Here is a 24,589-nt window from a genome sequence, read left to right on the forward strand (position 1 = left end):
CCATCAATCTTCTGTCATTGCAAGTCACTTCCTCAGTTGTGTTCTCTGCTAAAAAAATTTTGCACAAGGGCTATTATATTTTAAGTACAACATTTTTTTCTGACATTTCATTTCATACTATCATTTCTAGTTAGTTTTCTCCGCAAAGCTTCTCCCTCTCCTCTGTGTTAATGCATTCTTAATATCTACACTCTGACGGCATTTTTGTCATCTTACCTACTCCCAGTATACACAGCCAATTGTCTCCTCAATGTTTCCCTGGATGACAGTTCCTGCGAGCACTTTATGATCTTTGCTACACACCTTGAAATTTTGCTTTCAGCTTCTAGTTTTATAAATAAATTGGACTGTGCGAAAGCAAACAGAATACATGCATGACAGTGATGTGGGGGAGAACATCTTTGACCAATTACTCATGAACATATATTTCAGACTATAGGACAAGCGGGAGAAGGAGAGCAACCACAGCTGCTGATAGCACCTACTTCCCTGGCAGACTCCTAATGCAGGATGAGAGATCAGCTCTTCACATAGACAAGGCCAAACTGTGGACACCTGCATATGGTTTGATTCTGTCCTTTCCAGGCAAAAAGGCTGCCAACAAAGAAAACCCATGAGCTTCTTCCAGTTTTACTTCGGTTTCAAGGTCACCAAACTTCAGATTTTGCTTTGCATTGTCAACTGGCCTCTCTCAAGAAGCAGCCTCCGGAAAAGGTGACCTATTGCTCACCTTTGGACATGGACTAATAAGAAGGCATCTCAGTTCCCAAAATTTTGGATACGTATGAAGTCATCTTGGGACGTCACATCACAGAGCCCAACCACCGACATAGCTTCTCTCACCCATTCACCATCTGTCTGGCTGCACTACCCGAACACAAGCAGTGCAAAGGGAGACAGTACTGGATCCACACCGCAGTCATCACATTGGGCATGTACAGGACAGCCATCACAGACATACTCTCTGTATTAGGGGCCCAAGTCCTGCCAGGGCACACACTCCCCCAGCGACAGCTCACAAGGGTCTAAACTCCAAGAGCCCAAACACAGATGTTGGGAAGATCAAAAACTTCTCACTAACCACAGCCCTTCACATTCCCAAAACTTCTTCCGAAAGGAATTAACAGCAAAGCCCGCTCCTCACCAAGGCTTCCTTTCTCTCTTTCCAGACATTAAAAGATAACACTGATTTGTACTACTGCTAGCTGTATTAACAACATACAAGTAGTGGTTCAGCACTGGAATGAGCTGTCCAGAGAGGCTGAGGAAACTCCATCCTCAGACATTTTCAAAACTGAACTGAACAAAACCCTGCTGAAAGCCTCCTCAAACTCAGACAGCGCTCTCCAGAAGTCCCACCCAACTATATTCTTCTTTTTTTTTAAGTTATTTTTATAATGAATGCCTGTAAACTTACAAGCCTGCAATTACACTCTCCATAAAAAAAAGGATGCTGAGACCTCATATTTGACCATGGGAAACCATTCTGAGACCTCTTTCCTCCTTGAAATATCATCAAGTGAGCTCTACAGGAAGGCAGGCAATGCACTTTGAGCAATAATAATTAAGTTCAAACTGCCCGAGTTTTCACTCCACTTCCCAGGCAGTTTTTGCAGCCTGCAGTGAGCTTTATGTTGCCATGGCTACTCTTACAAGCATTTCACCCCTCCTTTAAAACTAATCACATCACAGCTACAGTGTAGACATGTCCCATCAGGTAACTCAAGCACAGATTCATTTTTTCCTCTACCACCTCTGCAGATCTAAGATTTGATTTAAAGCAAGTTCATCCTTCTTAAGACAGATGCAAGTTTAAGTATTCCTTAGAGCACTTGTTTTGCTACTCTTAACCTATTCGCTAGCATTAAAATGATGGGTCTCTCACTGTATCTTCCAAATTTCAGAGTGTTAAGAGACAACTGTTTCATGTCACAGTCGGACATCATTTGTTTGCAAAGGGCATCCAGATCAGCCACCGGGGACCAAATGCCTGGGGAACCGCATGTTTCACATCCCCAGTGAAACAGGAACAGTGCCTGCCTCTCCAGACTAGAGGTCTGCGGCAGAGCAACCACTGCAATGGGCATGATCAGCAAAGTCCCTGAGGTCAACTCTGTTTGTGTTCAAGAGTAAAAAGCAATCTATGCAGTGTTGACAGCTGTTCTTCCAGGCTTTCCTCCAGCCTTTAATATCTCATGTTTTTCCTATGCTCCAACTCCAACCAATATATAGGAATCTTCATGTAGTTAATGCTTAACAATTGCTCTGGTTGCAGAGAAGAGCTTGAGTAACCAGATACTCATCGTTAGAAAGCAGCCAGCTGAAGAAAGGAATTTAACAAGTAGTTCCAAAAGCCTGGTTCCCTACAAACTTGTATTTCAGTGTTGACTGACACTTTTACAAGCTCACATCTTTGTAGAAACTTGGCTATCAAAGAAAACTCAACTGTATGTCATAATGTTTCCCTGAGGTGAGGCTCTTAACAGCCCCTTTCTCTTCTCCCCAGCTACCTCCATGAAACTTGTAGGATTCCAGTTATTTTAGAGATACCGATGCTGCCACCTGCCAGCCAAGCATGGCTGGAAACCCCTCAATGCTTTCTAAACATATGGCTGAGGAGAGGGACACAGATAAAATGTATTTGAACAGCACAACATTAAGTTTTATTTCCATAGTTAAACAGGCTGAAAATCTGCCAAGCTCAACCTCTTCGAGTCACCAAATTTAAATACAGAGCAATTCTATGTTAGCCTGGATAAACTCAAGGTTTATGTACATGGGCATGGTCACGAAATTCTTTGGGTAATGAGTTTTTAAGATATTCAAGATTTCCACGTTTGCAGATCAACGAGCAGCAGCCACAGCACAGAAACAACCCTTTGAAATCAACATTGAGAACACTGATCAAAGCTTCAACTTTGCTGAAAACTCCTCATTTATTTGAATACTCTATGCTCTTAAAATTGCATGGATTGGTGCTACGGGTGTGTTAGGAAGATACTGGCTGTTTTAATCTCCAGGCACTTATCTCATAGACAACTACCCAGTCAATGTAGGACACCTATCTTCTCAGTGCTTCAGTTTAAGCTGCCTAAATAAAGCAGCAAAGCATACAGTGTCTTTTACACAAACGTGGCAATATTTCAAGCACAGCAAGCCCATAGATTATGGGCACATTATCCACAGATAATAGATGTTATATAGAAATATATTGTGTCATGCTTTGTGTGTTGAGTGATAATCTGTACAGACGCACCCGGAAAACTGAACTGCTCCTCCACCAGGCTTGGGCCTGTTCTTCCTCAGCCTCCCTTAATGGTGGTGCAGGCAGTTGCGCACCACAGGCCTGACAAAGAACATGCCAGCCAATGCATAATGCTCCTCTCCCCCGCCATTTTGAGAAAAACATCAGTGAAGTGGACTAGCATTTAGACATATGAATAATATACTAAGTATAGACAAGGCATACATTTTTTAAATCTCCATCCCAAGAGCCCCTAACCCGTGAGGGGGCCCTCTCTCCCCTTCAGCCAGCAGGGACGGCAGGGCCCGCCAGCAGAGCCATGCTCTTCAACCCCTCTCCTGCTCCCCTCAGGGCCAGGGAACTGGTGCAGAAGTACTAACAGATGACCTGGCTACTTATTTTTGCTTATTTATCTCCCTCAGAAGTCAATCTCTCTTTAAAACAATATTTTAATAGGCAGTCACAATGCAGTCTTTTGCTGCGCTACTCTCTGAAGAAAAACACAAACCGAGCACTAACTTGACAGAAGCAGGGCTTAAAGCTCATGTTTGACCAGTTTAGCATTTACATTGCAGCACTTCCCAGAGTGCTTAACCATCCCCAGAGCCAGGCTGCCCACCAACACAGAAATGACCTGCCCTCGCTTTGTGCAAATCACCCCTCCAGCAAGTACAAATTAGGAACCTCCAGGCTATTCTGCCTAACATAACAGACAATACATTCACTCCAAAAATACAATGATGGGAAATGCTAATAAAATCCAAGTGAAGATGAAGATAGACATCATTAAAGATGATGTGCTAAACTACTGCTTCAAACACCTGAAACCAAGAGAGCAAAGCACAGTTACAGTCAATAAGCAAATAAAATAAATGGGCAGTGAAATTGCGCAGCTCATTGAAACTGCTTGAATATACATGCAAGTCTAGCACAGGCCTCCCCTCTCTCAATCTTTCTCAAAAAAAGCTAAACTATTGCAGTACAAAATACAACAGTAGCCAAAACTTTGTGATCTGAATTATTTTGCTCTTAACTCAGAGAAGTCCATTAATGAAATCAAAACATTCATGGCAAGTTCAGATGCTTCAACGCATTACTCAAGCTACAAGGCAGGGCTAGAAACATGGTTAAGATCATTGAGTTAAATGACCTTAAGTTCTAATAAAAAGTATACCAATTAACCAAACTAAATACATGTTAGTATTTTGGGCTCCTTTGGTGGCCAGAAGCTGAAACTTAAGAGGACAGATCTGGCAACAGGGTAAAAAGAAAGGAAAAGGCATTTGTTTCAAACATTTTGAAGCTTGGAATGGGTCAATCAAAAACCACAAAAAAATTATAGAGGAGGATTCTTATGAGTTTGTCCTATATATTAGGTGATGACAAGCACACACAGAATGATAAATCCATTATTGATGTGCTAAGCAATTTGTTGATTGGTAAAAAATGGCAATTTTTTTAGCGTCTCATGTTGTGGGAAGACTTTAACCAAACAAACTCCCAACTTCTCACTAAAGTAGAAAATGTGATGTCTCATGCTTTTATAATTTCTGTGGACTTTAGTTTTCCATTATGGGTTATATAACCCATATATACACTGGATTGCTGCAGTGTATCTTGTGAGGCATTCACACCTGATAGCAGAACAAGCTTATGTGTGGAGATGTAGATGGGCAGATGCATGTGTGCCTTCTGGACTATTTGCTATACAGCTGCCTGTACCTTCAGCAGACCATTACTGTGATGGTCCCTTGCATGTCTTCCATCACTGCCTGAACACCAGCCTTCACGTATCTGAGCAATGCATTTGTTTCTTGGGGGGTTGGGTTTTTTTGGTTTTGTTTGTTTGGTTTTTTGTTTTTTTTTTTTTGGGGGGGGGGGGGCACGCTGGATTTCCTAGGTCGTTTCTGAGGTTGGTGGTGTTCCTGCATCAGACACACAGCAAGGGAGTCAGCCGCAGGCCTGCAGGGTGCCACATAAATCCCAGAAGAACAAAGATCCTTTACTTCGTTAGATGAATTCCTTCGAGAGTACAAACTAAATTTAGCCCAGAATGTGACCAAAATACATCCTGTCCAGCAAGCTAATAAGGGTGCTCCAATCAAGGAGAAGCAGAAGATCACAGATGGAATTACAGAAAAAAACAGGTTAATCTCTCAATATGCAAAGTTGATTCCCCGCTGAACTGGTTATCTCTGATCTTAATCACCCCAGCTCTGGCTGATGATATTCTAAGGGAATTGCAGCAGCAAAACTAACACATTTAAGAAGAAGAAAAAAAATTAGTCTTTCTAGTTACTTCCTACAGAGCAGACTTGCATTAAAAAAATTAATAAACTGGAATATTTATCAAAGTCAGCTTTCTTCAAGCATCAACAAATTAAAAAAACCCACAAACCAACAAAGCCAAAAAACCACTCTGAGGTACTGGTGTTAGGTCTCATCACTATCTAATCAGAGAGGTTCGAATGAGCTTTCTTTTCACAAACAAATAGATGATGTCATTAATTTTCTCCTGAACCTTGAGGTTGTTGAAGAAGAGGATCTGACCTAATACCAGTTAATTCCTGCTGTGTGCAGAATTGTAATCTGTCCTGCAAACCCGATCTGACCTGGATTCAAGTCAAGAATTTTCAGAGTGAACAAAATAAGGGGGGGGGAAAGAATGACAATAGAGATGTATATGCTACGCCTATAACATGCACACAAATTTCTATTTGTATCAATACAAAAGCATAACTGCTATCAGATACATATACTACACCCCAATACTGAGTCAAGACATGTGGTATTAATTAAAAACTACACTGTGTTCATGTATATACCTACCACATGTACGTTCTTTGGTAAAAAGAACATTTAGCAGGACAGCTGTTAACATCCTTAAGCTCTATATTTCCTGTTTTTTAACATTAAAACTGTAAAGTCACTTAGATATGTCCCATTTTCCTGAACATTTTGAGGACTAAAGAGGCTAGTAATCACACACATCTTAATTTGAGCTGCCACACTGTATAGCTGAAAGCTTACATATCTGTAGAGATTCACTGTAAAGCTTAAACATAAATAAACTCATTAATATTAGAAGTGCGTGCATACACACACAGAGGATTGTAGGCTTGTAAATAGCACAGGCATAACTGCCTGGAGGAAATACTTGGCAAAAATAAAGCCAAGATCACCACCCTCCCATTTATTTGTCTCTTCATTGCCTTATAAAACAAACAAACAAAAGAACCCACACGTTATGCTGGAGACTTGCTCTCAGCAACATCACACCCCTTGGAAAGTTTTCCAATTGTAGCCATATTAATTACAACTCCAGCAGACTTTTCCTTTTATAGTTGAAGAGACATGTAATTTTTCCCACTAAAACTAGTCAACAGATTGCACTTGGGTTTCTAAAAGTTACTATTTGCTCCAGACGCAGCTCTAAGAAGTTCCAAGATTTCTTTTGGCTGAAAGTCTTGGACATATGTAAAGACGCACAGAAACGAAGCCAGCCCAGAAATCTAGGGCAGCCCTGCACTGGCCTTACCTTTCCCAAACGCACGCAGGCTCATCGTCACGTGCTCCTGCAGCATGGTGAAAAACCCAAGTACGCCCAGGCTCCCGGCCCCACTGCTCCATGCCACCACCCTCCCCAGCACCAGCTCACCCCCAAGGGGAAGCAACCTGCTGAGCTCCTGGTGGGGGGAAAAACCATGCCAGTCCTTCACTTGCACCTGCCTGAAACATTTCTTTTGAAGCGCTGAAGACACAGGTGTTCCACAAACACCCTAATGCACTGTAAGCCTATCGCAGCCTAATTTCTGTGTTGCATGCCAAGAGAGACAGCCATGTGAATGCTAAGCAAGAGCATGAAATAAGAGTGAAAGAAGTTTAAAAAGGCTCTCACAACTAACTAGAAAGACACAATCGCCATCTTACCCAATGCGTGCTATGGCATCCTTAGCCACTATGCTCTCAGCTGAATAAAAACATACAAAAACTCAAACAACAGCAAAACCGAGTCCCACGACAAATAAAGAGGGCACCAGCACAAATCAGGGAAGGTATCTACCCCAGCCACACATCAGCCTTTGAGAGCACTTCAAAAGGACCACCACACTCTCCAGCCCACCCCAAGAAAGCATTTTAAAAGACAAGCCACCACTGCAGTCGCAGCGCAAAATCCAACTTACCAATACAAGTAATAGGCTAAAGCCAGGGCGATGAGCGTAGCACAGACTCCAGCTAGCAAGCATATACCCGACTGGCTTACCAACATCTTCCCAATTTGTTATTGATCAATAGAACCCAAAAAAGGAGAAGGAGAAATGAAACGCAAAAACGGACGATGCGGGTCTTGACTAGGAAAGCAAATCAGTCTTGACATGGAGGAGGGATTATGATGACAAAAGCACATCGAGGTAAATCTGGAAGTGCTGCAGCTACTAAAACTGACTGCTCAGCAGCAGGCAAAAAGAAGCTGGGTGTCCTCTCCGTTATGTGGCTTCGAAAAACACTGAACTAAAAAAGCCCCTCTTACCTCAAGAATGAAGGTATGATTGGGGCAAAAGTGGACTAATGTTTAAAATAGGTAATACTTCTCAAGAAATATTACTGTCAGGTGGTGTTGCTGACAAACCAAGCTTTTGCTCTAATCCAATAATCTTCTTACAGCAAATTACCAGGCTACAATCAACTGGATTCGCTCGTGTGGTGAGGTAGGTACGTTCAGCACTGCCGCTTGACACTTTTTTTTTTTATAAGAGCTGACAAAAGATTTTAACAAAATCTAGATTTTAACACAAAGGAACCTCCCATCCCACCAAAGCTTGTCTCTTCTCCATGAAGAGCGAGCATAAGGCTTGAGACCACATCACAGCAGAGGAAGGGTTTGGTCTGCATCCAGAGTGCAGTCCTCGCAGGGCAGAAGGACTGCTCGTCTTCACGGTGCGACAAAGGGACATCTTTGAACTGCACAGACTAAAGAAAGTGACTTGGAAGCCAGCCAGGGAGCAGGCTCCCGGGTGCTTTCCTCGGAGCGGGACTTGGGACTCCACTGCCCTTACCCCTTTCTCTGTGGGCCTTGGAGGAGAGCTCTACCCAAATAAAGACAACAGTATCTTCTCTCTCTTCTCCCTGCTCCAAATTCAGGGTTTTCGGGAGGCCTGAACCACAGCAGGCACACTCCAGTGGCTTGGTTAACAAAAATGGGATACCAGAGCCTAGAGAAGAAAGAAACAAGGTGGCAGCGGTTACGCCCTACCCAGGCGGCAGGAACACGGTGCCGTTGGTATGGTTAAGGCTCAGGGGCCAATCCGGCTGCTCTGCACCATAATCTGGATGGTACAGATAAAGAGAGACTTGAGGCCACGTCCGCACAGGGACACAACAGTCGGACTGAAGAGTGTTATTCCCATTCACCTACCATTACATCAACACAGCCCTTCGTGCAGATACACTGGCATAACTGATCCTCACCTGGTGAGAGTTCAGCCTCTAAAAGAAACAAGAGGAAACAAAATAAAAAAAAAATCTAGCTTAAATGCCAAAGAAAAGTTGAAATGGTAGTCACAGTCCTTGACGCTCCTGTTTTCTGACGAAACTTTATCAGCAGCACTACAGAAAGCTACGGCATGCTGTTAGCTCCTCTTAAACCCTTGGCTGCCCTGTAAGTCACAGAGTCACAGAGATTTTAGGAGATTTCAGTAAAGTGGAAGGAGACAGTACAAAAACACTTAAGATACAATAAATAGAAAGTTTTTATAATCAAAGAAACAGGCAATACTTAGAACTATTCAGCCAAAAAGGAAAAAAAGAGGTTGTGAATTTAAAAAACACAGCCAAATAGGAGATTTTATCTGGTACAAAGCTCAGCGGAGCTGGGTGGAAAAAGAATCTAAGAAGCTGCCTCTGAGTTTAAAAGCACACACAAAATAAATATGACATTCTCTAGAAAGTGTGGTGAATAGTGTCCAGTAGAAACCAACTTCTCAACCAGGACAGAACCATCACAGCATTCATGAATTAAAGGCTAAAACTTTAGGTGCTCTTTGTGCATCACATCAATAGGTCCTCCTGCCCTCTTATATCCTGCACAAAGTCCAGGTCAACTGTAAAACCTTTTCCAACCTCACCTGTAGTTCAACCACATTTCTCGAGTCACTGCACAGATAAAAGTCTTACTAATACATCTTTGTCAGTGAAGGAGATAGCTTGCAACTAAACCCTTTGCTTGGGAATAATCAGTTTCTGTGGGCTCCAAAGGAATTTTTACTGATTGTGTTCCCCAATCTCATTTTGGAACTGCTCACACTGCTTCTGTTCTCAATTACAGAAATAAAATTATATTCAATTATATTAAAATAAATCCCCCAATAATCCGAGAGACAAACATACATGTAGTTCAAAGATGACAGGAGGGTTCCAGACATGCAGAGTCTATAAACTGGCACTTGCATTGTTTTTGTAGGTGAAGCTCAATCACCAGTTTCCAGGACTGCTGATCAATACTTTTCCAGGGCACAATACTCATTACAGAAAATGCATATAATGGAATGACTGAGCACAGGACAGTCTCAAAATTTTGTAAATAAAAACCAAAACCAAAGTAGCAATTATTAAGAGGCCTCATTTGGAAAAAAAACCCCAAACCCTAGGATATTGCAATAATTGCCTATATTTGGAGCAAGGCTTACTTGGTATTTCTATTATAAAAGCAATTCTAAAATTATAGTGCTGGTATTCAAACAGTGATTCTGTAATACCAGCCCTTACATAACAAACAGAAAAGGAGTTATCTAACAGAAGCCCTATTAGTACAAAATTATTTGAGTAATAGGTCTCTTGTATTGTATAAAATACATCAATGTTATGTAATTATATAATGTTGCCAATCTTAGTCTCTGATGATTAAGAAAAACCTCAGTTGTGTCTACTCATCTCTAAGACTACACAAAATGCTCCTCTTCACTCCAAGTGGTTAAATTTTCAAGGCAAGTGGGAATTCATCCTTTGTATTCAGATAAAAATAAACTACAAAAGAAATTTCAGCAGTGCAAGCGCATCTGCGCACCAAGTTGTGAAACCTAGGGACCCATCTTCTTCTAGATAGATTGGGTGAATCCGGAAAATGCTTTGTGGCACAGTCTCCTTACTTGCTAAAACAGGGATGCAAAATAAAGGATAAACAAAAAAGCCTCATCTGCGATCATCTGAGGTAAGTGTTTTAAGAAGAATGATACACTTGGCTTTCTGGATGGAAAATTATGCAAAAAGTCAACCCTCAAACATAAGAAACGGAGCGCCAACCAGGAGATATCTGTCAACATGCAAATGTGCTGTGGCTGAACAAGAAGCTTTTGACTGCTGCTAAATGAAGTCTCAGCAAACACTGTATGCATGCCTACAAGCCCCTACCCAAGTTCAAAGCTTTTCTTTGAAGTACTGCATACTAATTGAGAAAAAATTGAAAGTCTGTCTGTCAAGAATTGCCGAGTTGCTTTAAATTTTAGGTATAAAACACTACCTTGTGCAAAAGAGGAGCAATATGATTTATTCCATGATTGCATCCACAGTAACGCATGATCGCTGGTGCAAGTGAACCGGCAGGAGCAGGCAGGCTCTCAGGGCTGCCCAGCAGCAAAACCCACCACCTCCCTCCTACCCTTTCCTGAGAGCAGGCCAGGAGACAGACGCAAGACTCAGCACATTGGCTTCACTCGCTTACGCCTCATGCGTCGGCTCCAGCATTTGCTATCGCAATCTGTACTGCCAGAATGGAAAAGTTTAAATAAACACAATTATTTACTATTATTCAATAAATAAGTGAATGAATAACACAGTAAAGCAAAGGCCCCAGATGACACCAGAGCTATCCATACACTGTAAGAATCACAGCTGCAAAACTAAGAAGAGGCAGCAGGGAAGTTTTTCCTTGTAAGTACTCCGCTATACTAAATCCAGAAATTCCCCAGAAGAGCCTCTGCATTATTTCACCCTACAAACATACCTCCAAACTGCTAACTCCTCACAGCTCACCAGCAATGGAGAAAGGCTGCTCTAAAACATAGCTGAGAAGCAGAATATATGCCACTCAATTGTAAATTTACAGTCCCCAATCTTCTTGATGGATCTGTGACAAGCGAGAAAGACCAATCAGCCTACTGTCACCAGACTGACATTTGTCATATGGACAAGGACACCTCCTCTAGATACTTCTTTATAGGAAGTTTATACTTTCACCAGCAAATTTTCCAGGGTTCAACCCAGGAGGGAGGTGGGGGCCACGTGGAGGAGGGGGGGAAGATGAAAGCCACCATTCTGAAATATCTGGGTTTGGACAACCTCCATCACGGGGTAGACAGTGAGAGAAGTAAAAATACTAATACCAGAAGCAGTAGGTGTTCTGCTGGGTGACTGTCACTGAGGCAGCTTAAGATAAAACCCCATTGTTCTGCAGTCAGGAAGGCATAATAGGTGAAAAATGTGGCTTGGAAAACCAACAGGTACACAAAAACCCAAACAGTTCCTCAAGTCGGTTCACATCGGCTGAATTGGCAGCCTGAACTGCACCGGGGAGCTTGATCCTGCAGAGGAGGAGGAGGATGTTCAGTGCAGTGCTGCTTCATGCAGTCTGCTACTCACAACCCAAAGGGTAAGAAAACAAGAAAAGTAGAGCTGTACAGCAGGGCAGGGACACACATCACCCCCTTCTTCCTTGTACGCGATCCAACTTTTATTCTCCTTCCTGTCACTTCGGCTGCCATGAGCAGCGTGTTCCTACCCGAACACAATGGCTATACTTCTTTCAGATTATTTCACTGACAAATATTTCACAAGGCTGTTATCAGTCTGAATTCATAATTAACCTAGTGGTCAGATCTTTTTGCATATACACAAAAGCAGGTATCTTTCTAAAAAGATAGAGCAGGCTATCAAGTAGACTGATAGCAAAACCAAATACATGCCGGACAAAGTTTTTTGTTCTGCATTTTCAGATAAGATCACACCAGCCTCTTCTGGGCCGAATACCAATACTAGCAGCAGCCACAAACCACACCACCTTTTCAGTGTAAATGGAACTCACCCCTCTTCCCCCCTCCCCAGAGCAACAAGGAAAAAAAACCCAAACAAACCACCACAAAAAGAAAAAAACCATCTCCTACACAAATTTGAAGACCACATTTTGAACATAAAGCTGCACTTTTGCACATGGTGAAATCTTTATAAATTACAACCAGAACACTTTACAAATACCGTATCCCACACATTCAAAAAAATTAACTTGGAAGTCTGTACGTTGTTAAAGTTCAGGCTGTTGTTGGCCATTCAGCTGGGAAACTGAATGGCAGCCACTTAGCAAACAGCCCATCTATTTTAAAATCCACATGAGAGAAAGACCTGAAGAGAAACATCTAGAGCTCTCCCCATTTCTTAAGATGTTCCATCTCCTGGTAGCTTGGCATCCTATTGCTAAATAGGCCTCTTTAGCATATATAGTTAATTCAAACCATTATGAATTCTGCAGAGCAGGGGACCCTTCTATGGTAAGACACAGTCCTTGAAAGATGCTGCCAACAAAGATCAAAAATCCAGGACTTGTTAGCGTTGTCACAATTCAGTTACACTTGTTCAGCTTCTTCTGAACAGTAGCCTTTTAACGCAAAGTTTGAGAGGGAGGTGACCTAAATATCCTTTTACTGAAGGCTTCAGGGATCGTTGAAATGACTAGCCCACTAGAAATGCATGCCTGCCTTGCACCAGCAAAATTCAGACAGCTACTTTGCATGAGGGTTGCTCCACAACTGATACCAAAAGCACAAGAGTTTTCACAGATGCTGTCTGCTCTTTTTATCATCTTCTCATGTAAACTAGCTCTGACTGATCTAAAAGGACATTCAAAGGACAAAAGGACATTAAAAAATTCTGATGTTGTGAGTACTCTCTCAGTCCTACACATGCCACAGTAATGACACTAATCTGACCACAGATTTCTCAGTGGTTATAACCCAAGCCAGGTGGGCAGCTGCCTGTGTGGAAATTTCTACATCTCTCTACATTCCAGTGTATTGTTTCCACTTCTGTCAGAGATGCACAAGATCATGGGAGCAGAGGTTGTTTTCTGTTACCCGGCACAGTTATAAAGCACCGAAAGAAATGCAAAATGTGAAATCACCAGTATAAAAGTGAACACCCATTTCTCTTGGAGCTTGCAGTATTTCAGAACAGTTTGACTGCCAAGTCAAAAATTGTTCCCCATCATTTGAAAAATTAGAAGCTAATTAGTAAACAGAGGTGTTTATTGTAACCAAGCCTCATAGTCAAAAGAGCCTGTGTGCCATACTTAAATTCTGGATGTCACCGCTGCTAGCTTGGCACTGCTTCTCAAAAGCTCCTCAGTCAGGCAGAGTAATGGTTTGAGAAGCAGCATTTATGCTCTTACGATTAATTTTTATCTGCCAGAATAACCCTTAGCTCATCTGCAATTATATGCCAAAAAAAAATAATCAGATATTCAAGAATATTAAAGACTGCCCACAGTTCAATGCAATGTGTTAATATAGAACACATTTAGAGACAATGAGTCTAGCAAACCAGGCTAGCTTCATTTAAAATAAACAAACAAGCAGACTGGTCTAATTACCAGAACTAATCTAAAAGAATCAATATTTCTCCAATCAAGACATATAACAAGAACCTTCATGCTATTTACTCAGCAATGTATAATCGTTCCTTGAGTCTGCAGTCTGTGCTGTTCACTTTCAAGCTCAATAAACATGAATTGTTTGATTCATTCTATTTGAATTCATTTTACCTTTACTTCCATAAGTCAGATTCTGGAAATACCTGTAATAACTGAAACTTCACTGCATTAATAAGAAGTAACTAAGTTCACAACTAATTTTTCTGTAACTAAGTTCATTACTTCCAGGTGACTGGGAGCTTATCCTGTGCCTGGGGTTTGACTGACTGTTCATGAGTCCCTACTAGCAGGTGCTGCTAGAGGCTCACTCTTAACTCATGCTTAAGGTCAGCATGTCCTGAGGTTTGATTGTGTAACTGATTTTACAGTTATTATTCATACTACGACTGTACCAACAAGATATATCTTCAGGTAAACTGTTGGGGGTTTGGTGGTTTGGGTTTGGTGGTTGTTTTTTTTTAATTTTTGTTTAGAATTTTTTAGCAAATAGATAATTTTGGTAGACATTAGGGAACAGTTAACCTAGTAAAGCTGTGAAACTGGTAGTGGTAGGCACAGAGGGACGAATAGCCTTAACACAGCAGCACCTGCAACTGGGCTCTAAGTTTGTTACCAAATGTCCCAGCACTACACTGGCCCACAGTCATGAACAGTGAAGATGTTTTCCTTCTGGGGCACACGTAACAGTAACAAGCGGCATTGCTATACCTTCAGTACAGGAAAAAGAACCACACAAGGAGATGCTTAGGTCTTTTGCTCCCATCTTGCAATAGAGATCCAAAGCACCCAGACGATGTCTTACTGAACGCGGCAAAAGCTCACAAAGCCAGGGCAAGGGGTATCTGCCCTGACAGCCATCCAGCGGGGACCTGCAAAATGAGCCACCACAGCCAGGTCCTGCGGTGCAGGGGAGCAGCCCATGCTCGTGGCCGGCGGCTGCTCCCCCAGCCAGCTCCAACACGTACAGCCCCTCTCTGCCACGGCACAGCACCAGCTCACACTGCACTGAGCTTCCTTCCCTCTGTTCTCTTCCTTACATTGCAGCAGAAGCGAGCGCTTGTTCTGTTTTTAGAGGGGCGTCCTATGCGATCTCCAACTCCTCGGTCTCAGGCCAAGAAACTCTTGTGCATCAGGCTACTTGTCCCATTCAACTGGAACACCACAACCAAGGTGGAAAGGGAGGCTCTCTTAAGAGGGAGACACAGGCGCAGAGGCTGGGCGAACGAACCCTTGATACAAAACTGGCCTTGCTGGTAAGGCATAATAATATTGTCCTGAAATACATGCTGCGGCAGCATTCGTATTCCCATCTGTACTTTCTGCTGCTTTGGAAAATACTGTCAAAGGTCCTGAATGTGTGGCCTTCACAGCTCAAAAAAACATGTGAAAGCAACTGCTCCCATGGCAACACTGACATTTTCAAAACAATTACAAGAGTAAGAGTAAAAGCCATTATAGCTTTTTATAAAGCACCTTTTGGATTATTTTTTCTTTCAAAATAAACATCCCTAGGAGATCTGGTTTATAGGTCCTTGGTCCTTGATTTCCACTAGCTAATTCCCCCAGCTAGAAGTGGTCCCTGTACCGGCCCAGAGCAGTGACCACCCTGGCAGGGCTGAACAGCGCTGGGTCCCGGGCACAAGCATAGCCAGCGTTGTCCGACAAGGCTGCTCTTTCCCTAAGTTTTCTGGGGAGCAAACTTAGTGGGGCACAGTCCAAGTGTTTTCAAAGACTGAGAGGACAGAGCGCTTCACAAAACACAGCTGTCGTGCTTGCTTCTTCCAAATAAAAGTCACAACAAGGAAAGCTGATCTTCCAGTGCTCGCCTCTTATATGCGGGCTCAGTAGTTAGAGGAGACATTCTGAAGTGAAGGACATGGGAACAATATTCGCCCTTTCCTGAAAGAGTTCAGAGCAACAATGTCCACCTTGCAGAAGAGTGCTCCATGCTATAATGCACCTAACACACCCAAACCTTCTCAAGTGTTTCTAAGACTACCAAGGCAAACTACTCCTTTCTCATTTTCATAGTGTCCCGACTCAGTGCGCTATCTATTAAAAACAGATAGGAGAGAACATTACTTCTCCATGTTGTGCAAAACTGAGTCTTAGCTTAAAAACCACACTGAACCAGACTAATGGTGGGGATCGTACCTCTGGTAGCAGCTTTTCAGAACATCAGTCTGCCAGTGAAGAGGACTCTGTCTTATGGGCTTTGAAATAGCCTGTTACCACAGCCTCCACATGGGTAAATTAAATATGAAAGCAGAGAATGTAACTGATTTTTCCAATGTACTTTACATTTCTCCTTGCCTGAAATATAGAAAACTCTTGAAACTAACTGCTATGACTGCTTTTGTGAGCTGCTTTTTGATCTAGCCTGCTAGATCTTTATGTCCACAAGTGCTTTGCAAAGATTTGCCCCGCCATGGCCCCCAACTAAGTTTATATGAAAATTGAATCTTCCAACAATTGTTACAAATCATAACACTGGCAAGTCTGGGAAAGAGAAATCCCCTCATGAAGACACACAGTAAGGACAATAGCAGCAGATGATACCTATAGGGCCTCTGCCTATGCCTAAAAACCCCAACAGGATGGGATGTCTGCTATGGCAAATACTATTATAATTTGGCCTCCTTGTAATTCAGGCCCTCACCTCCTTGACTGTGTGCCTGTTGGTATCAGCTGTCCTTTGCTTCATGAAATGGAGATTTGTTCTGCAGAAGCAGCATCCACTGGGACACTGAAAAGCTCTCGGTAAAATTTCTCTAAACCATAGTAGTATCTGTCAGCCTGCTCAGGATTTATCCGAACAATCAAGAAGGTGAAGGCTGAAGGAATTATTCATAGGATTATTCAACCTATGCAGCTTCCAGCATGGCCATCCACTTCATTCAAAACATTTAATTTCCAGATTACTCCTCCTTGCAGGTTCTAGCAACCCGAGATAAGACACCTAGGCACATACTACATGAGGGGCACAGCCTGCAGGGCTGGGTACAAGAAGCCCAAGTTCTCTCTTCTCCAAACAGAAGCAGAGCTTGAAAATTCAAGAGCTATGCAAAATTCATAAAATCCTGCCCCCCAAGCATATTTTAGCTTCTCAGTAACACTCACATTGATGGCCTTACACACAAAGACGACAAGCAAAAATTGCAGCCATGTAAGCTGAAAAATATGCTACAAAACAGCAAATGCATAAAAACAGGCTTTCATGTATTTCTGGGGCATTACTCTTACACTGATGGCAATAAGCCCAGGCAAAAGTGTTTTCATAGAATCACAGAATCATAGAATGGTTTGGGTTGGAAGGGACCTTTAAGGGTCATCTAGTCCAACCCCCTCCCTGCAATAAGAAGGAACATCTTCAACTAGATCAGGTTGCTCAGAGCCTCGTCCAACCTGACCTTGAATGTTTCCAGGATTGGGGCATCTACCACCTCTCTGGGCAACCTCTGCCAGTGTTTCACCACCCTCATCATAAAAAATTTCTTCTTTATCTAGTCTAAATCTACCCTCCTTTAGTTTAAAACCATTACCCCTTGTCCTATCGCAACAGGCCCTACTAAAAAGTCTGCCCCCATTTTTCTTATAAGCCCCCTTTAAGTACTGAAATGCTGTAATAACGTCTCCCTGGAGCCTTCTCTCCTCCAGGCTGAACAATCCCAACTCTCTCAGCCTGTCCTCATAGGAGCGGTGTTCCAGCCCTCTGAATAGAGAGCTTACAGGCTTATACAGAGATTTTGCAGAACCGGTTTTGAAAGTAGCTAGTCACCGTGATGCTGTAACAACGCTACTTTGATGAATCAGCCTACTGGGTCTCCCTCCACCTACCAAAGCTGCAGATGGTCAGCATTAACCAAATTCAGCTGCAATAACTAGTTTTTGAGGGTAAAATTTTGATCCAAGAACATTTGGGGCTCACAGAAAGTGGTTATTTGCCCACCTAATATGATCTGGGATAAAAGCATTGGAAAATGCACATCTTTAAAAGGGATGCAACTTTTCATGGGGTCAGAATACATGCCCTGAATACAGACTGTGGCTGATCCAGTATGTACTGCCCTGTGAATCAGAGCTTTGAGAAGTATCTCCCAGAAATGAAAGTTTCTTGGGAGACTACTTGTCCTGTAATAGACCTTGAAAGGTTATAGAATACTAAAGCAACACTCTGGGTCTTTGCAAAATCACCAAGATTAAATTACTTTCCTATAAAAAAGCTACTAATAGCCCATGAAGGGGCAGGGTATCAGAGATCGTCATTAAAATGTCAACATCTGACACTAACGACTCTGGCGCTTTAAGATCCTGTCCTGGAAAAACCCTGTCCTACTGCTGTCAGTGGGGTCTCACCAGCTTTCCACTTCTGCTGTCACCATTTGTAGGACAGACTACAAAAAAGGGCAAAAAGAAAGAAGTTTGCTGCTGTAACTTAACACTTCCATATCTGGTTACTGGACAAAATTTAAGGATGTTTTGATTAAAGGCAGCCTAAGATGACCCCAGAGTCAGCATTCAAGAGATTACCAAGAACTCTATAAAGGAGGTCCTCAAAGCACTGCAAGGCCACTGTTCCCATTCTACACTTAAGGGGGGAGGTGATATTTAAGCATTTCTAGAGTCCTCTGGAGGTTTATTTGTGGTTAAGTCTTGGCTGCAACGATTACCAACAGATACAGCATATGTGAGAGCAGGAGCAAGCACTACAGCAAGCAACAAGCTGAAGCACTGGTTTTATCTCTAAATTAAAATTCTCAGAGTGGGAGACTTCCGTCGCCTCTCCCAGCAATTCATACAGCTCTATGAAAAGAACAGGATTTGCAACCCCATTTCTTTCTAAAAGCATCTTATTGCTACAGACAAAACGCAAATACAGAAACGTGGGGGAAGATTTCTTTCTTACCACCACCACTGGGGACCACTTCTGGCACCTGGCAACACTCAGAGCAACAGGAGAATAACCCATCTCCTCCCTCCAGGGAAGTACCACTGTTTATGTCTCAAGAGATTTGCTTTCTCATTTGCCTATAAGCAAAAAAGACATTCTTCAATGAATGAAGGTAAAAATATTTTGTTTAGAAGCAAAATACAATGCAAACAACATGCAGCTGCTAACCCAGGTCACGAATTCTTTAACTCAAACTCTTCTTGTTAAAATTACCCATCTTTCCCTTTTCTTTGCGGGAAAAAACCTACTTAATCCTTCTTCCCGTGTAGTAATACTACACTTTGCTCCATGGGTACCAACTACTCTGGCTTTCAGAAGGCCTAACTGGCACATATCTATGGAATTAAAAGCAAGTGTTCTTAACTTATATTTAGTAGCGAAATTGCAGCTTCTATTCAGAATGGAGAAAGGGCTCGCATACTCAAGAACTAGCCTACTTTTCCTAGCTTTGCTAATCAGCATAACAAAAGGTACTTCTTTTACCTACAAACCTTGTCTTGATAGAAGTTATTGAAAATGAAGCAGAAGCAATTATCCACTCTCATAACACACACTTAAACCCTATATTTTATTAAGAGCGTTTTTTATGATCCTGAAGCAATTAAGTTAATCATTATTTAATTTTAGATTACTGAACTGGAGATTTACTTCAGACACAAGCTCACTTTCCACATAATTTAGTCTCAGTAATTAGAGATATACTTTACCCAGAGGTGGCTTGTTTGAAGCATGTTATTTAATTTCACAAGCCTTACACCATGAAAGTTTTGTGCAGAAATCTACAAACCAAACTTCAGAAAAAGAAAACCCCCAAATAAACTCAGATTTACCAGACTGCAAACCTGTTTTTCCTTAAAAATAAAAAACTGAAGAAAAAAATGCTCTTCAAACATCTGCCCAACAAGTCAGATATATCACGAAAGCTAACATAAAGCATTTCTTTAACCCACCACTACCTTTAGCAAAGTTTAAAGCCCTAAGAACAAGGAATGCTCTTCTCACACAAATCACTTCATTTACAACTTGTTTTAACCAGGATGTAAGGTCTACAGGAAAATGTATGTGTCTATTAGGATGCCCAGCAGGTATCTGCACGGGATGTAACCAGTACTGAATCGTTCGGACACTTAACAAAGACTTCCAGTGTTACCACAAGAACAGAAATAAAGACCAGGTATGTGGGTTCACACCGTATATATTTACCCTGGATATCATACCATTCAAAAATTGCTCAATTTCAACCTACTTCAGGCAAATTTGTATAAACATGTTGTTGAAACCAAACCATACTAGGAAATGCCAGTTAGCCATTCAGCTAGCCACTACCCATCTAGCTCAGCTTTAGCTGCCAGTCCATCTGGGCTGGTGCATTGCCCAAGGCCATTTTTATGTCAAAACACATTTGCTGCTTTTTGGAACAAAGGGTATCATCTTCCACCACCGCCATTAGAGAAAAGGAAAACAGATGACCAGGCGAGTGTTTTAAAAACATACACCACTTTTTGCACCTCTTTGCCTTTAAAATTGTCCAACAAAAACACAATTGCTCAACACTCAATTAAAAGTCAACTATATTCAAACCAATAGAAAACTACCTCTATAGATGCAGAAAATGTACATTCAAGACTTTAGTGCCAGTACTTTTACGATGCAGTTTGATTTGCTGCATATAAGAAAGGCTACAGAACTCATCAACAGCACACAAGATTTCAGCAAAGACTAACAAAGAAGAATAAGGGTGTGAAGCTACAAAGAGATCAGGACACAACAGGTTTGCTGTAGGGAGTTTACTCAAAATAAATATAAGTAACTCTTACATTATAAGTATATAATATAAGTAGCTATCTGGATTTTCAACAAACATTATTTAATACTTTACCATGTTGTATCACATTAAACATGCAAAGTTGAAGACTGTCACAGCAGAAAAGGTCCTGCCCAAAAGAGATGGTGACAGACAGCATGGGAAGAAAAAGCTGCGGACACCTTGGAAGTTACTAATGAAAACACTGAACAAAACCGAGCAATCTGTCTTCTGCTTCATTATTAACTGATTAATGGCTTGCATATAAAAAAGTAATTATGGCAGTTAGGAAGCAATTTGAACATGAAGATATATTGAGTTGTTATACAACAGGCACTATGGTCTTAAAGACTGGAGCCATAAGAGTGGGATGAAAGCCACTAATATACAATGCACAATCACATATAAAAAATAAACAAGCCCCAGCTAGACACTGGAGGATGATCAGTGCCTGGGAGCAGAAGGGCCTGGATGCACTAGCCCACCCTAGCACAAAATGGTTGTGAGTCACCACTGAGATGCAGCTGTGAAAAACGCACATGCAACCCTGGGATTATCCAGAGAAACATTTCCAACAGAGATAGGAAGTACAGGGAAGTACGTAAGAGGCACTGCTAAAATCCCATCTGCAATACCACACAAGAGAGGCTGCTCATGTTCAAAGGAGGCACCAGAAACACGGGAGGCTGAAGGAGGATTTCCAGCACTGACAGCACACACGGAGACCGGCACACGCACGAGAGGGATGCAGGGAGATTTACAGGGGATGCAATTGCTCCCTGTAAGACAGTAAAGATAACCACTAGGAAGGGAAATAAACCATTTGAGCCAAAAAAGGCTGCTGACACCAGAACAAAGAGGTATCAACTATCCAGGAGTAAGTTTAGGCTGGAGCCTATCAGAACAGCAAAGCTCTGGGAGAAGCTTTTGGTGACAACATACCTCTGTCCTTAAGGAGACCCTTGTTATGAGAAGGACATTGTGACACAGTACCTGCTTTAAAGCTCCAACTATTTTTGTAGCTGTCCCATCTAAACAGTCATTGAAGGGTCTATACAACTATCACCCAAAGCAGCTGGTTCAGTTCTCAGTGCTGGGGGAGGAAGGTTGTACATGGTGTGTGAGTCACAAGTCAGGGCAGGGGGGCAGGAGGCTGATTTATAGGGGAAAGTGTAAAGAGTTACCATAGTCTTCCTGCATACCTAAAAGGCAAACAAATATCTCCTAATTTAAAATGAAAATGTTAACCACTTTGTTTACATTAAAATCCTCACATGCAACTATGGCAATAAAAAAACCCCGTGCATTTAAAAACCTCAGCAAGCCATGAATAGTAGCTCATCCTACTTTCCCACAAGAAAAAGAGATCTGTAGAACCAATGCAACAGAGCGTACCACAGCTCAACAAATTGCATCTGTCAAGGCAAGCTGCTCCTTGGAACAAGCACGTTCTCTGGTCTTGAAGTGACTCTTGAACACTGCCTTCGTGGCCCATCAAAGGGACCTTTGCCTTTTCACTGCCTGTGTATAGTGTCTCTCATGCAGACATTTTCCTGTAATTGATAAAACTGAGGTCAGAGTTCCCAGAATGAAACACTGCAACTTGCAGGAGAATAATTTCTGGTGCAATATTGAAGCACAGCAGTGTTATGCAAGAGAACAAGATCTGAAAGCGAGTTTTGGTCTGACACTGTTTATTGTACTGGTGCCTGCATAAGAGGTACTTGAGCCCTAAAGAGAGAGAGACAAGCTCTTCCCATTTAGGATCCTCATCTTCCCCACTTTTAAAAATAAATAAATAAATAAATAACCATGAACTGGAAACTGCAAGTTGTATCAAATTGCTTTTCTGATGTCTTCTAAGATTGAAGAAACAGATCTAGGCAGTACATTGAGAATAAGAGTTGGATTTAAGTACACACTTTTTTCCATTTCAAAAAACATCCCCCAATTAAATATAAATGCATGTGCACACAAACACTTATGCAGCTTCTCTCTTGCATAGTACCGTGCATTGAATTCAACATGATAACTTCCAAAACCATGTTTCCATTAGCTACTTTGATACCACAGCTTTGAAAATACTCTCAGCACTCCAACATTTAGGACATAAAAGACTCAAAAGCGGACACATACCACTCTGTCTTCAGCATCATCTCACAAGGGGAACATTTAATTCCTTTTTCTCTCTCTCTCTTTTTTTTTTTTTTTTAAATACTTTATTAAAACTACCGAAACCATTTTCTGGTCAATTTTCTTCCTCACCATGGGAAGCATCAATATCTTTGAATCTTCCGATTATTTGCTTGACCCACAGCTCAGTTCATTCCCTAAAGACCATCTTCCATATGATAATATCCCATGCTGACGGAGGAATGGCAGTCAGGAAAAAAAGAAGAAAAAGAAAAAAAAAAAGGCTTGATAATGTATTTTTAATCACATCTCCTAGAAAGAGAGCCCCTAAAAACTAAATGCTTCCCTAATAAGAATTGGAAACAACTGACTCTGAAAGTGCTTTCAGAAAAGAAAGTCTTCACTCATAGTAGGAAAAACTAGGAGAATGTCAATAAATTATGAAGAGTTTACAACGAACATTCAGAAGTGTTTTCCCTCCCGCATAATGCATAACTGAACTGTGAACCTTCTTGCCTTGGCTGTTAGAGGTGGCGTAAGTAGACTGAAAAGAGAGGAACTGGAATTATTAATGAAATGGAAATTAGGAGGATATGACAGAGCAAATACCACAGTCACTGTGTTGAGTGTATATTCTTTTGTAAGGCATCAATTATAAGCCAGACTACAATTATAAGCCAGACTACTGACCTAGATGGACCAATGACAGACAGACTCTCTCCCTTTTCAAGACTGAAATCAGACTTCTGCAGCAAAGTATTTAATTTTCCATTGCAACTTGCAACCAAACCCTTCAGTTTTGAGCTTCTCTCTCTCAGATGGGGAACAGATAAGCAAGAATGAAGTGGATGAATGTATCTGTGACTACAAAGTTCTCTGTTCACTCACTGAGAGAGAGCTTGAGCACCAGCAAAAGACCAGTTACGTGTAAACCTGCCCACAGCCTTCTGTGGAGCCAGGGCTCTGATGGAAAAACACCCTCCGGCAGGTTCAGCTGTGGCAGCCTAAAACATTGCTGCCCCCTCTTGTCCATCCCAGCCTCTGCTAGGGATCACTGCTTCATAGCTAGAACACCTTCACAGCCTGCACCTCAGTTGCTCCAATTCTCAACTCAATGTGTTAGTTTAAACCCCTGATGAAGGTGGGTTCTTGCCAGGACTTTTTTTTTTTTTTTTTTTTTTTTTTTAAAGGCAGAATACTCCACCAGAATTTTCCAGCTGTGAACTGCTGGGGCTGAAGCACCTGCACATGGCCCTTTCTGCGGTGCCAACGGTTGGTAACATGCAGAGGAGCAAGCAATGTCTGAGATCACTGCAGCAAGATTTGCTAAACAATCCTGATTCAAGTTGAAGAGGTTGAATTACTCTTGGTTAAAGAGGCTATAATTCTACCTGAGACCAGAAACAGGGTAAGTCCTCAGCAAGTTAACTCAGATGTCTGTACAGCACTGTAGTGCTTAGCTGGAAAGCTTTCATCTCACTCGTAGCTTAAAATGTGACATACAGCAAAGTAAACCATCGCCATATAAAGTTACATAAGCTGGGAAAGCCACAGTTGCCCTAAACCTCTGGGCGGAACATCTTGGAACCAAGATAAGTGTGCCCTGTCCTGGGAAATATTACCCAAGTTACAGTCCAGACAGGTTTACTCCCAAGAAATCTAGTAACTTATCTGCAATTTCTTAGAGACTAGTTACTTCTTAGGTTTTGCCATGACCTACCCCTGATTAAAGGCCTAAATAAAAACCAGCATAAAAGAATAAGT

General features: G+C 41.8%; 1 protein-coding gene across 3 annotated transcripts in view; it reads right to left on the reverse strand.

The window, feature by feature from the left end:
* Positions 1–24,589, reverse strand: part of AGPAT3 (1-acylglycerol-3-phosphate O-acyltransferase 3) — a 93,830-nt gene that overhangs the window by 33,048 nt on the left and 36,193 nt on the right. The window contains exon 2 of one of the 3 annotated variants that reach the window (XM_075033611.1): positions 18,844–18,965. The exons of 1 other annotated variant lie outside the window; for it this stretch is intronic. The gene's annotated coding sequence lies outside the window, so the exon portion shown is untranslated. Of the gene's footprint in view, positions 1–18,843; positions 18,966–22,087; positions 22,154–24,589 lie in introns of those variants that run through there. One more of the 3 variants, XM_075033612.1, reaches the window with a different exon arrangement.

This window comes from Buteo buteo, chromosome 8 (assembly GCF_964188355.1).
Source record: "Buteo buteo chromosome 8, bButBut1.hap1.1, whole genome shotgun sequence".
NCBI classification, from domain to species: Eukaryota; Metazoa; Chordata; class Aves; order Accipitriformes; family Accipitridae; genus Buteo; species Buteo buteo.